The sequence below is a fragment of the Dendrobates tinctorius genome, unplaced genomic scaffold (genome assembly GCF_039654945.1).
Source record: "Dendrobates tinctorius isolate UK_male_01 unplaced genomic scaffold, ASM3965494v1 ptg000069l, whole genome shotgun sequence".
NCBI classification, from domain to species: domain Eukaryota; kingdom Metazoa; phylum Chordata; class Amphibia; order Anura; family Dendrobatidae; genus Dendrobates; species Dendrobates tinctorius.
The window spans coordinates 5,992,618-6,007,081 of NW_027361737.1; the positions used below are offsets into that span (position 1 = coordinate 5,992,618).

General features: G+C 42.8%; 1 long non-coding RNA gene and 1 pseudogene across 4 annotated transcripts in view; one reads left to right on the plus strand and one right to left on the minus strand.

Moving 5' to 3' along the window:
• LOC141095199 (uncharacterized) overlaps positions 1 to 9,639 on the plus strand; it is a 104,668-nt gene extending 95,029 nt beyond the window's left edge. For 3 of the 4 annotated variants that reach the window (XR_012233330.1, XR_012233329.1, XR_012233332.1), the window contains exons 6-7: positions 8,537 to 8,599; positions 8,768 to 9,639. This is a non-coding gene — a long non-coding RNA (uncharacterized lncRNA). Of the gene's footprint in view, positions 1 to 8,536; positions 8,670 to 8,767 lie in introns of all 4 variants that reach the window. The other variant, XR_012233331.1, reaches the window with a different exon arrangement.
• The window catches only part of LOC141095197 (carboxypeptidase B-like), an 85,206-nt pseudogene continuing 79,147 nt past the window's right edge, over positions 8,406 to 14,464 (minus strand).

The window sequence follows — 14,464 nt, forward strand, 5'->3', positions numbered from 1 at the left end:
ACGGAAAAAATCGCAGCATGGTCATTCTTTTGTGCGGAATCGCAAAGAATTGCCGCGATTCCGCACCCATAGGAATGCATGAGAATCGCTTACTTCCCGCATGTGGCTATGCCCACCATGCGCGAAGTTAAGCGTCTCATGTGCGGTTGGTACCCACGGTGTGGAGGAGAGGAGACTGTCCTCCAGGCCCTGGGTACCATACCCCTGTGAAAAAAAAAAAAAGAATAAAAAATAAAAAATCGGGGTATATTTACTTTCCGGCGTCACACACTGCATTCCCGGCCTCAGTGTTCCCAGTAATGCCTTGCGGCAAGGTCCTGTGATGACGTGGTCTCGCGAGATCGCTATAGCAACGGGAGACCAACGTTATCACAGGTCTCGCAAGGCATTACTGGGAACGCTGAGGCCGGAAATGCAGCGCATGATGCCGGAAGGTAAATATACCCCGATTTTTTTATTTTTTTTAGCATTTTAACGTTCTATCTTTTACTATTGATGCCGCATAGGCAGCCTCAATAGTAAAAAGCTGGTCACACTTGTCAAACACTATGTTTGACGAGTGTGACCAACCTGTCAATCACTTTCCAAGTGATGCTTCAAATCGCTTGGAAAGTGCTAGAATATCGCACGCGAAAATCATGGCAAAATCGCGAATGTAATCGCGGTGAAATCGCGCGGGAAAAAAATGCACGATTTCTGGGAAGGAGTCCGTTTTTTAGTGTCCGGAATAAAACGCTACGTGGGCACATAGCCTAAAGCACGTTTATCTCTGGGACACAGAACCTGTCTTTTTCCTGAACCGTATGATTGCTGGACAGTCCCATCTTGTTTGTACTTGTGTATAATTGTTTGTACAGATGAACGAGTCACCTTCAGGTATCTTGAAATTGTACCCAACGATGAGCCAGACTTGTGCAAGTCCACAATTCTCTTCCTGATATCTTGGCTGATTTCTTTAGACTTTTCTATGATGCTACACAAAGAAGCAGTGTGTTTAATGTGTGCATTAAAATACATCCACGTGTGTCTCTAATTTACTCAGATATTGCCAAAAAAACTTTCAGAATCTTCCAAATTCATGACATCATCCTATGGGCAGTCCAGAATTGTTTACATGCATAGTAATCTTAGTGTATGTAAACGGTTGACTTTGCAGTAAGTAATAAAAATCATCTTGGCTACCGCTATACATCTCTAACCACGAGATCCTTCACATATTATCAAGTAAGTAACTGGATTTTTCTATTTCCCAGTATAGCGCGGTGTACTTCTTTATATATCAGCTCTAGCTTCTTTTTAACAGGCACCGGCACAGAGCATGTTTTCCACCAGCCGCATCTGGGAGTATCTGACTTATTTTCTTTCTTCAAGTGGACTGGCGCCAGTGTGTTAACCATAAACCAAGTAATAAAAATACCTTAAAACATTCTCTTTCATTATTCTCGCATTTGGCAAATAATAATTGTGGTAATCCTAACTGATCTAAAACGGGAAAGGTTTATTCTGATTTCATGTCAAATATTGAGAAAAACACGCATATATGTCTTTTTATATAGTGTATGTAAACTTCTTGTTTCAACTGTATACATTCTTAAAAATGTAAAAAATATAAACTTAAGAAAAAGAAAATTAAGTGATGATCAAACTAAAAAAAAGAAAACCTCCGACAAGGCAAAAGAAGTTTAGCCATAAAATAGATAGCCTTTATTGCTGCATAATAGCAAAAATATAAAAACACTTTAAAAGGAGATACATGTCCAATACAGACTTACAAGGTAAATATGTAAACATACTGCCATGTAGCAGACAAACACCATAAGGGTGTGTGCACACGCTGCGGATTCTGCTGCGGTTCCGCAGCGGTTTTTGGCCTGCGGAACCAGTACAGTACCATTGTAGTCTATGAGAATTAAAACCGCTGTGCACATGCTGTGGAAAAAACCGCGCGGAAATGCTGCGTTTTTTTTCCCGCAGCATGTCAATTCTTTGTGCGGTTCTGCACCCATAGACTTTCATTGCTTATGCAAAATCCGCAGATTTTTCGTGCGGATTGGGTGTAAAAACCGCCGCAGAATGGGGTGAAATGATGACATGTGGGAGAAAGCGTAGTGTGTGGGCGGAATATAGTGTGCAGTCACCTTATTTCATGGAAGATGGAGGGCTACCGTCGCATGGAGATGGACGTGGGACGTTTGATAGACTTGGTATGTATGTATGTTTGTATGTATGCATATATGTATGTATGTGTCTGTCTGTGTGTGTCTCCATGCGACGGTAGTGCGACAATTGTGCTCAATTGCCGCATGGCCCTGCTGCTCCCATCCGGCTATGGGATTGGAGAGTAGGCCCTTCGGCCACCGAGCACAATTGTACAGTGCTAAACACGTAACAAAACACATAACATACATGTACAGTTGTGGCCAAAAGTATTGACACCCCCTGCAATTCTGTCAGATTGCAACCATTTTCAGGAAGAAACTCAGCATTAACACAAATTCTTTGATATTATTATCTTCATTTAATTTGTCTTAAATGAAAAAACACAAAAGAGAATGAAGCAAAAAGCAAAACATTGATAATTTCACACAAAACTCCAAAAATGGGCCAGACAAAAGTATTGGCACCCTCAGCCTAATACTTGGTTGCACAACCTTTAGCCAAAATAACTGCAACCAACCGCTTCCGGTAACCATCAATGAGTTTCTTACAGTGCTCTGCTGGAATTTTAGACCATTCTTCTTTGGCGAACTGCTCCAGGTCCCTGATATTTGAAGGGTGCCTTCTCCAAACTGCCATTTTTAGATCTCTCCACAGGTGTTCTATGGGATTCAGGTCTGGACTCATTGCTGGCCACCTTAGAAGTCTCCAGTGCTTTCTCTCAAACCATTTTCTAGTGCTTTTTGAAGTGTGTTTTGGGTCATTGTCCTGCTGGAAGACCCATGACCTCTGAGGGAGACCCAGCTTTCTCACACTGGGCCCTACATTATGCTGCAAAATTTGTTGGTAGTCTTCAGACTTCATAATACCATGCACACGGTCAAGCAGTCCAGTGCCAGAGGCAGCAAAGCAACCCCAAAACATCAGGGAACCTCCGCCATGTTTGACTGTAGGGACCGTGTTCTTTTCTTTGAATGCCTCTTTTTTTTCTCCTGTAAACTCTATGTTGATGCCTTTGCCCAAAAAGCTCTACTTTTGTCTCATCTGACCAGAGGACATTCTTCCAAAACGTTTTAGGCTTTTTCAGGTAAGTTTTGGCAAACTCCAGCCTGGCTTTTTTATGTCTCGGGGTAAGAAGTGGGGTCTTTCTGGGTCTCCTACCATACAGTCCCTTTTCATTCAGACGCCGACGGATAGTACGGGTTGACACTGTTGTACCCTCGGACTACAGGGAAGCTTGAACTTGTTTGGATGTTAGTCGAGGTTCTTTATCCAACATCCGCACAATCTTGCATTGAAATCTCTTGTCAATTTTTCTTTTCCGTCCACATCTAGGGAGGATAGTCACAGTGCCATGGACTTTAAACTTCTTGATGACACTGCGCACGGTAGACACAGGAACATTCTGGTCTTTGGAGATGGACTTGTAGCCTTGAGATTGCTCATGCTCTCTCACAATTTGGTTTCTCAAATCCTCAGACAGTTCTTTGGTCTTCTTTCTTTTCTCCATGCTCAATGTTGTACACACAAGGACACAGGACAGAGGTTGAGTCAACTTTAATCCATGTCAACTGGCTGCAAGTGTGATTTAGTTATTGCCAACACCTGTTAGGTGCCACAGGTAAGTTACAGGTGCTGTTAATTACACAAATTAGAGAAGCATCACATGATTTTTCGAACAGTGCCAATACTTTTGTCCACCCTCTTTTTTATGTTTGGTGTGGAATTATATCCAATTTGGCTTTAGGACAATTCTTTTTGTGTTTTTTCATTTAAGACAAATTAAATGAAGATAATAATACCAAAAAATGTGTTTGCAATCATTTTCAGGAAGAAACTGAGTATTATCTGACAGAATTGCAGGGGTGTCAATACTTTTGGCCACAACTGTAGATAGCCCCCGAGCATATATTGCCAGTGAGACAAGATGAAGCGCAAAACACAGGCAGAGAATAGAGTAAGCAAATGATGGGACCTAAACTGTCTAGATAGAACAGGACAGGAAAGGTTACTGTCTGCAATCATGCAAAACCCTAAGAAAAATCCAACACATCCAACACACAGATATGCAAAAATGCTGAGGCCACATGACCTCTCCCCCACTAAATCAGAACTCTGGTGTGAACTGGTTACTAAAAAGACTAACATACGCTGTGGTATATGGAACAGAGTCCAGCACAGTTCCCACCAGGGAGCCAGGCTGAACAGACACCAGCTAAGCAAAAATCAGAGACAAGCAAAATGGATCCAATGCAAAAAAAAGACAAATAACTTATCTGAAAGATGCAGGACGGAGCAGGAGACAAGCAGACTTCAAAATATGCTCAGGAAGCAAACCAAATCATCGGCAAGAGCTGAGGGAAGGTTGTTCACTTAAATCTCCCCAGTCTGTAACACTTGACCTCCAATCATCCAGCTCAAGTGATTGACTTCTGTCAGCTAGACCAGCTCCATTACCAGCGGCAACCACCAGAGGGAGCCCAGACTCAGAAGCCAGGTTAAAAGTGTTCACAACACCAGCTATTATATTTCTTTAATATTACTTCATGACTGAAGCATTGGAGTGGAGTGATGCTGTAGTACAATTTTTTTCTATCCCAGACAATCCCTTTAAAGTAAAGACAGCAATTACTATTTTGTGCATGGGTGATAACTTTGGTCATTAAATATAAAAGTATTTAATAAACTGTTTAATGGGCACCTATTGAAGAGGATAACTGCTTTCCATATTACAGTCAAGGCCGAAAGTGTTGGCACACTTGAAATTGTTCTAGCTTTTGTATTGCCCACACCTGTTACTTGCCACAGGTGAGTTTGAACGAGAATCACATGCTTAGAACAAAGTTGTTTATCGACATTTCTAGAAAGATACCAACAATTATCTGACTCCCATTTTTGGGGTTTTGTGTTAAATTATGCCCAATTTGCTTTTTTTTCTGTTTTTTTGTGTTGTTCTAATACACACGACGAAATAAAGGTGTATAACAAAACCTGTAATTCCAATAATTTTCTGGGAGAAATACTTCATTTTCTGGAACAATTTGAAGGGTGCCAACACTTTCCACCATGACTGTATGTATTTAATATAAATTAATTATACATTCTCTATTACATTCTCTAGTACAATTAGAATTACTTTGTTAGGTAGAATACTTCAAACTGTGAATGATCACAATGTGATGCGGAGCCTGCGTAGAGCAATAATGCTCATTCTTTTGAATGTGAAGCATCATCGCCCTCTAGTGGGCAACATTCAGAATAATCTACTTCTGAGATCGTATAATACAGTCACAAATGATGAAATCAGGAGAAAACATCTGAAATCCCTAAACCCTGCCCACAGTGATAAACAAAAAAACCCCATATAAAATAGACTACAAAAAAGATGCAAATGAAAGATGAATTTGGTGCAAAAAAATCAAGCAGTGTAATTGGATTTTTTTCCAAGTGCTTCTACTGTATGGCTAGATTTTCTGGTGTCAAGTATACTTATGGGGCCTCATGATTTTTTTGATTCTTTCTCAGTACAACCAAAAAGTACATCTGGTGTTAGGTGGATGTTCATATAAGGAAATCAAAACAACATCATCGGGTGCCATGACAAGAATTTAACAGCATTATCTGTTACTCATCTGTCCTGGTTCTTGCTTACCTATTCCAAGCTTTGTTTCTCCGTTTCTCTACGGTTTGCACTCTCTGTGCTAAACTTTACTGTGTTACTATTGTAACCTAATTTTGACATCTTAATTTCATCATCTAGAGCCGGTTAAGGCAGCCACCTGAGTATTCAGGTAGTAGTGTACACTGCTATAGAGTAAATTTTGGAGCAAGCTGCCCCCTTTTCCCCTTGAGGCGTAGGCAGATGCTGGCATAACAATGGGTGGGAGGGGGTGGGACAGGGTTAGTGGGGTGGGAATATGCTAAAGAGTATTTTATAGGGATGGTTGGGGTGCGGATACTTCAGTTTTCCACTCTTAGAGGTGAACCATGGTCCCCTTGTCACCCTGCTGTGCTTACCATGGCGTCGGTAGCGCAGATCATGGAAAGTCTCTAGTTGACAACGGAGTCTCAGCCACCCGGCTGGCTTCAGAGGCAGGTGGTTGTGATCATCGGCGGGGGAGTGTGGTCGGTTCATCACTTTGAGTTGGAAAAAGGTGACAAGGAATTTTGGTTGTCAAATGGGGTACATTTGAACGCTGTAAGCAGTGATATTTGGGCGCTAGGCTTACAGGACGGGATCAAAAGGGCCATAGCATTTCGTTGTGAGGGGGTCTCAGGCATTTGAGGTGGTCAAAGGCCTTCATTGTGGCAGTTGTGGGGGGGTCCTTGAAGTTGGTGCTAAATTGGTCTGGGGGATCCATGGGTATATGGATATCCCAATAGGGAACATATTATGGTTTTGGTCTGGAGATTTTGGGATCTTCGGCAATGGTATGTCGAATCCCCAGGGTTTAAGTGGACAATGGAACTACTCAGGGTATTGGTGCTGCCGAGCCGTTGGGATAGCGGCTGGCAGTAATTTATGGTCTGTTATTATGTCCGCAGTTTTTTGTTTGTTTAATCACTAGATTTTTGGAGCTTTAGGGACCCTCCCAGTGTTTTATTTATGTTATTGTTAAATATTTGTATGTTGTATAAATAAAGGCTGCTGTGGCCAAAATTATCCAATTTATGGTGTCTTTGTTTTAAATTTGAGGCCCTGGTTGCGGGGAGGTGATTGGGTATTCAACTTGGAGGGTTAAGTTAAGGAAGGGTTCAAACCGGAGCATCAATAATACCAGTGTCAAGTAGAGGCCGGAGCAAGCCGCCCCCTCCCTCCCCACGGCATATGCAGGTGCCGGCATGACAATGGGTTGGTGGGGGTGGGACAGGGTTAGTGGGGTGGGGTTATACTAAAGGGGTTTTTTATAGGGACGATTAGAGGTGGGGGTACTTCAGTTTGCCGCTCCTAGAGGTGAACAGCAGTCCCACCAGCTCGCCTTAATTTTATTTTTGGTCCTGTGGGGTTTGGTAGATTTAATTACTGGGTCATGATGGAGTTGTGGTGGTTGGGGAGGTCCTTGAAGTTGGTGCTATTTTGGTCTAGGGGATCAATGGGTATGTGGATTCCCCAACTGGTAATATATTATGATTTTGGTCTGGTGATTTTGGTGGGATCTTCAGCAATGGTTTGTCAGATCCCCAGGGTTTAAATGGACAATGGAACCTTAGGAGCTTCAAGGACAAGTGTTTAATTTACAATATTGTTAAAAATTTTATGTTGTATAAATAAAGGCTGCTGTGGCCAAAACTATCCAATTATGGTGTCTTTGTTTTAATTTTGGGGCCAGGGTCGAGGAGAGGTGATTGGGTATTCAACTTGGAGAGGTTGAGATAAGGGAGGGTTCCCATCGGAGAATTGACAATACCTGTGTCACGTGCTTTCTATGGGGTCAATTCACACTGCTGCAATCAGGTGGCTATATACTCAACAAATTACTCATTTACATATACAACTCTGTTGTTCCTCTGCTTATCCGCATTTCTGAAATAAAGTAACTGATCACCTACTCAACACTGCTGTTCCTGTGCGATCCGCATCCTAAAATGGGCCTGATTGCCTACTCACCTCTTCCGTTCCTGTGTGCTATTCACACTCTTGAAAGAAGATGCTTGATTTCCTATACAAATCAACTTTGCTGCTTCTATGTGTCATTCTTACTCCTGCATCAAGGCGCTGTCTGCTAAATCTTGTTCTTCCAGCTCCACTGATCCAAATGCCGTCTTATATATTGTGGTCTGTTGGCCATGTCAAGTCCAGTTCCACTGCAATAACATCTCCCAGTCCATGCATTTCTCACTGAGCAATGGCTTTGTGAATCCACCTCACCAGGTGAGCCCTAACAGTCTGGACACAGGAACATTTTATTTCTAATTATACCACATTAAAAATGTTTCTGTTTTTTTCCGATGCAGCATAAAAGTAATAATTCATTATGGAACATCCCTCTTTATAAATGAAAACTGTGATTAGAAGAATATTCATATAGTTTTGAGCTTCATGTATTATATTCTATTTCCTTTATGATGTCTGCTTAGGTTAATTTCTCTGGTTTGAGTTTGCTACTTCCAAAATTCTTCATATATGGTAATATAGGACTAATCACCATCACAGCAGAATCCATATTACATTTTCCAGTAGTAAAAAACCCCTCATTGTTCCAGTACCTGCATATACCTTATAAATCAACGTCTCCCAATGACAAAGCTGCTGATAAGCCATTTATTGTTATGATTTATGCTCAGTGAAGAATACAATATATGTGACAAGACTTGTTAGGAAATGTGCGACAGAACATAATTGGCAATGTAGTTTATGGCCAGTGTTGTTTCTTTACAGGTTGCTCTTATCTTAGACTCAGGGAGGAGGAAGCCATGCTTGCCCGTGTCCCGCAGCTCGAAGGTAAAGGCATACTGGATTCCTTGTGCATAGGCCCAGTCATCTGAAGATCCAGAAGTGGGATCTAGAAGATGTAATTTCATTATGTTAATGTTATTATATTTGCTAATAGCATTGTCTTGTTATGTTGTAATTTTATACATCTCTTTTTGCTTCCCTTGCCATAAACAGAAGCCAATTCCTGAAGAAAAACAGCCTACTTGACGAGAAAAACAGCCTACATGTCCTTAACTGGAAATGCACTCGCTGAATTTCTTTACAAGTCAGCCATCTTTATTTAGCCATTCATTTAGCCCACGCTTTCTTTTCCTCCACTCCACAATGTATTTTAATGTGTTCTGTTTCCACTTGTATAAAGGAGAGGTCTGGTTTACTCGTACCTGCTAGATAGGTGGTAATTGTTAGATCTGTGTGGTTTCCATTGCTGAGATACCCACTGATGGCCAAAACCAGGGAATTTTGTCCCTGTTCTTCCCTTACTACAAGACCTCGGCCTGAAGCAGTTGAATGAAGTAGCAGGTCATGCAGAAGCCCTGACGATTCATAAAAAAATCTACTGGGCTATCTTGATGTCTAAGGCACATGTATGATCCGCAGCTCAAATTAACTCCAGTTTGCAGCCAGAAGAAAAAAGTGGAAAAAACTGAAGAGATCTCAAATCACGTGATCAGTGAGGGTTCCACCCACGTCAATCTTACAGCTAGCCAATTTTTGTGGACCGGAATATTCCTTTGCCACCCCAAAATATCAACTTTCTTGATTTCTAATGTTTGTACTCACACTGATGTTTGCGACCATTTATTACTAAAATATTCTGTCTGATCTCTACAATGTACAGTCTATAAAGATCTCTGCTGCAAGACCTTTCTACTCCTCCCATCAATCTTTATGAACTGTTTAAGAAGCTATAAGGGTCACTTACACCCCTACATGTCAGACCATAAAAGGGTTGTCTACCATGTTTTTAATTCATTAATTTCTCTTAAGACTTAAATACATGTATTTTTGTAACTGGGTTTCATTAAAAATGTTGCACCATTTTGCTTTTACAGCTTCTTTGTTTCATAAATCAGCTTATGGGAGTTCAGAAAAAGACATATAAACTCCAGGGATCGGGGCAGACAGCTCAGTTAAATAGCTTGGGCAGTCTCAAGAACACTGAACACCTGGAGAAAATCCAGCACCTCGCAGCCACAGATTGGACAGCCGAGCTGCCAATTAAAGCACCAGCAGCTCAGCACGCCCATCACAAGGTTAGACAGCCAAGCCATCAATCAAAACACTGACAACTCAGCATGATCCAGTTTCCTTAAGACAGCATGACAATCACTGAGCGGAGGAATCGTGACATAAACCCAGTCACTAAAATAATTTTTAACCCCAATTTGATGCATTTAAATAAGAAAAAGTAGACAACCTATTTAACCATAACTGCTCCCCTATTTTCTTCACTCCTGTAATTTTGTATTTATTTCCTTTTATCACCTTCTCTACACACAATTTTAGGTTTTCTCTTGTGCTGCACCTATCCTGTAAAACTCATTCTTAAAATAGCAACATTCTCATTTATCTTGTTTAATCAATTCCAAGAAACTCTGACTTCCTCAATATTTCCTATTCACCTTGATTAGTATTGTGAGACAGTGACTGGCATTGTTGTGAATGGCCTGTATGTGTTGCAGAGGAGGAGGTCCTCTGTGTTGTAAGCCTGAAATGTTGCTCTGGAACCTGTAGTTCCACAAGTTTTGTTTACCTTGTAAGGGGCTGGGCTTACAGGGTTGGCTGGAGAGCTGGATGGGACTAGCCAACCACCTACCTCCTATCAAGGGGTGTGTCTTATGCGTTATAATGAGACTGTGGTGCGGTCACATGATCTGTGTTGTAAGGTCCTGAGAGAGGACAGGTCTCTGTTTGTTGGAAGGTCCTGTGAGTGGACCGGATTTCTGAAGAGCACATGGTGAGGCCATGTACCTGGATGGTCTGTGTTGGAAGGTCCTGCGTGTGGAACAGATTCCTGAATAGCACGTGGTGAGACCATGTATCTGCAGAGCCTGTGATGGCTAATTGTGCTGGGGAAGCAAGGACTGACAAGGAGTCAGCATGTGGAGTGGAGCTCCTGGAAGGTTACCTCAAACAAAGGGGTTGTAAAAAACAGCAAAGTGGTTTATCTGCTACATGAACAGACTGGTGGTCATGATATGTTCGTGGGTGTAATGAAATGGACTTTGTTATGCGGTTCATGCTGAGTAAATAAACCAAATAGACTGTTTTTGTGATAAATCGTTCCTGTGTGCCTTCATCCTGTTGCCAAGCAAGTGTCCCCCAACACTCTCAGAGAGCGCTATCTCACAGTATTATGCTGTTACAATTTGTCACATCCGCTTAACCCTTTATAATATCGCATTTTGGCTGTCTTATTTTTGTAGAAAGGAATCTCTTGTGCACTCTTGTCCATTTTCTGTACGTCTTATGACAAAAACAGTATATTATCTTTTAGAATGATAATAATATTTCCAGAGTTAGTCTCTGGCATTGACAATCTATTTTATGTTACTATATACTATATATTCCAATGTTACTAATGTATATTACTATTACACAATATTACAGAAATGAAGCCTTTTTTTCTGTTTTCTCTTACTGCTAAAAGGAATGGAGAGCAAATATAAAATCAACATTAATTAAAATAAAAAAATTAGAAAATGAGTGGCTTACAAATTGTGGAAGCGGAGGGTCCGTACACGTATAATGTTTTATAAAGACTGGATAATTCTGATATGGCTCCTTTAGCTATTTCATCCTGAGTAAAAACAGAATATTTTCTTTACTATTGTAATAAAACAGTCAAATATTTTCAGAACATTGTTTTGTTGTGCCTTTCTATCACAGACATGTTGGGGTGGTCTGCAGTCTCAGTGCAGAAGTAATTGTAAAGTGTAAAGTTATCCAATGGAATAATAACGTCAGTCAGGGATCCATTACTGGATCATCAATGTCGTGCTATATATGAATTTATTGTCATATAAACAGGTATGTAGAGACGAGCGAATTGCTTTGAATCAAATTCAATTAGCCTTGAATTTCACAATTTTTTTTTGTCTTTTCCAAAAATCCAAATTTTTTAAAATTTAGGCCATATTCACATGCTGTGTTTTTGCTGCATTTTCGTTTCTGTAGGCAAGCTGCTAAAAAAAGCAGGTTTTACTGTGTATTTGTTGTGTTTTTGTTGCCTCCCATGCATGCTGATAAAGTTTAGGCCCTAAAAAAATCATAATGTAACTTGCTTAAGTTTTTTGCACCAAAAATGCAGCAAAACCTGATGCCTGCGTTTTTGCTAGTTTCTTTCCTGCGTTTTTGCACTTATGCATTGTTCCCTATGGGTGAAAAAGCACTGCAAAAACGCTGAAAGAAGTGACATGCTGCAGTTTTAAAAAATGCAGCAGTTTTCGAAATAAGTCAGGAAAATAAAACCAATGTGTGTGCACATGAGATTTCGGAGATCTCATAGGCTTTGATGGTACTGTACTGCAGCTTAACCTCTTAACCCCCGGAGCTTTTTTTCGGTTTTGCGTTTTCGTTTTTTGCTCCACTCCTTCTCAGAGCCATAAGTTTTTTATTTTTTCGTCAATATGGCCATGTGAAGGCTTATTTTTTGTGGGATGAGTTGTACTTTTGGTTTTACCATGTCGTGTACTAGAAAATGGGAGAAGAATTCCAAGTGCGGTAAAATTGTAAAAAAAAAGTGCAATCCCACATGTTTTTTGTTTGGCTTTTTTTTACTAGGTTTAATAAATGCTAAAACTGACCTGACATTATGATTCTCCAGGTCATTACGAGTTCATAGACACCAAACATGTCTAGGTTCTTTTTTATCTAAGTGGTGAAAAAAATTCCAAACTTTGCTAAAAAAAGAAAAAAATTGCACCAGTTTCCGATACCCGCAGCATCTCCATATTTCGTGATCTCAAGTTGGGTGAGAGCTTATTTATTCGGACTCCCATGACAGCACCACGAGAGAGGGGATTCGCCCTTCGGGAACAGGAAACCTACAGATACAAAAAGGGCGGCACCTCTCCCACGCATCAGTTGGTTTCCTGTTCCTGAGGGGACGGGATCCTGCAGATGACTGGATCCCAGGCCGGCCGGTACAGGTAGCGAGGAGGGGGTCTCCTACCTCGGCCTGGTGCGGAGCTCCTGGAAGATGCCACGGTGGCCCAGGATGGGTGGCACGGCGGTGGCGTAGACAGCAGGGAGCGGCGTCCGGAGGAGGTCCGTCTCCATAAGCAGACCGCGCTGGTGAGTATACCCCCTGGGACTCCTAACTCCAGCGGCGCGATCGCGGTGGTCGGGGGGGGCGGCGCGGCTGCAGAGCGTTGGGGCCGGGGAGCGCTCCATAGTGCAGTACCCGGGCGTCCCGCGTGACTTCCGGTCACGTCGGGAGTCGCGGTGACGTCAGGGGTGGAGCCTCGGGGCCCTTCCGGGTCGGCGGCGCCCATCGGGAGGACGCTGGTAAACGCCGGTTCCCCTGCCGAAAGCGGCGCCAGCTGGGGAGGGGGGCCCTATTAGGGGGGGCGTGGCAGGAGGATATCTGCTGTCCGGAGGAGGGGTATATAGGCAGGACCCTAGATGGGTGCCTTGCCTTGGCCACATTATTGCAAGCCAGTAATGGAGAGCGAAGCAGCAGCAACGGCGGCAACAGCGACAATCTTCACTGCCGCCCCTGGATGACCTTAGGCAGGTCAAACAGAAGAAGAAAGAGGCCCGTGACAGTAAGGAGCGTCCGGGACAAAGTGACCAGTCCAGTCATAAGAGCTCCGCTAGGAGGACAGGAGCATCGACTGAGAAAAATCCCCCTCATTCTCCGGTACTTGATTGTGGCACTGGTAAGTGATCTTCATGAATGTTCACTCAGTGACGGGGCCTCCTTCTGTGTTTTATTCTAGGGGAAGAAAGCTACGAGTAAAACCAGACACAGGGAATGTGCACTCTGTGCATGCCCGTTACCAGATTCATGCCCCAAAAAGTTATGTCCCCCCTGTATCCAGCAGACAGTGGCGGAGGAATCGCCCGCAGTAGCAGTGTATAGTAAGGGCAGAGATGAAGGAAACCCTAAGATCCCTGTCCCAACCATAGAGTGTAAGGGGTGAGGACCCGGTGGAGTCGGATTCCTCGACAGAGTGGAGGAGAAGTAAGGGCTCCCATATTTCATCTCCCTCGTCCTCAGAAGAAGAGGACTCTGGTCGGTTTTGCCTGCTGCTCGACCGAGTAGACAAATTGGTAAAAGCGGTCAGAGGAACAATGGAGGTGGAGGAGCCGAAGCCTCAATTATCCATGCAGGATGTGATGTTCGGGGGCTGGAGCAGAGGAAGCGTAGGGTCTTCCCACTAAACGAAAAGATCCAGGATCTCATCCGCAGAGAGTGGAAAAAGCCAGATAAAAGAGGGTCGCTACCACCAGCCCTCAAGCGGAGATATCCCTTTGACGACACAGCAATGAATACTTGGGACAAGGCCCCCAAATTAGATGCAGCTATTGTGAAAGCATCGAAAAAATCCTCGCTACCCTTTGAGGACATGGGGTCCCTTAAAGATCCTCTAGACAGGAAGGCAGATACCTTCCTTAAAAATACCTGGGAGATGGCAGCCGGTTCCTTAAGACCAGCAGTAGCATCGACTTGCACGGCCAGGTCCATGATGGTCTGGTTGGACCAGTTAGAGTTGCAGTTAAAACAGGGAACATCTAGACAGGCAATCCTGGGGGCCCTTCCAATAATCCAGGATGGCGCAGCCTTCCTAGTGGATGCCTCGGCTGATGCAGTCAGAATGGCCGCCAGGGCAGCAGGACTCTCTAATGCGGCTCGGAGAGCCA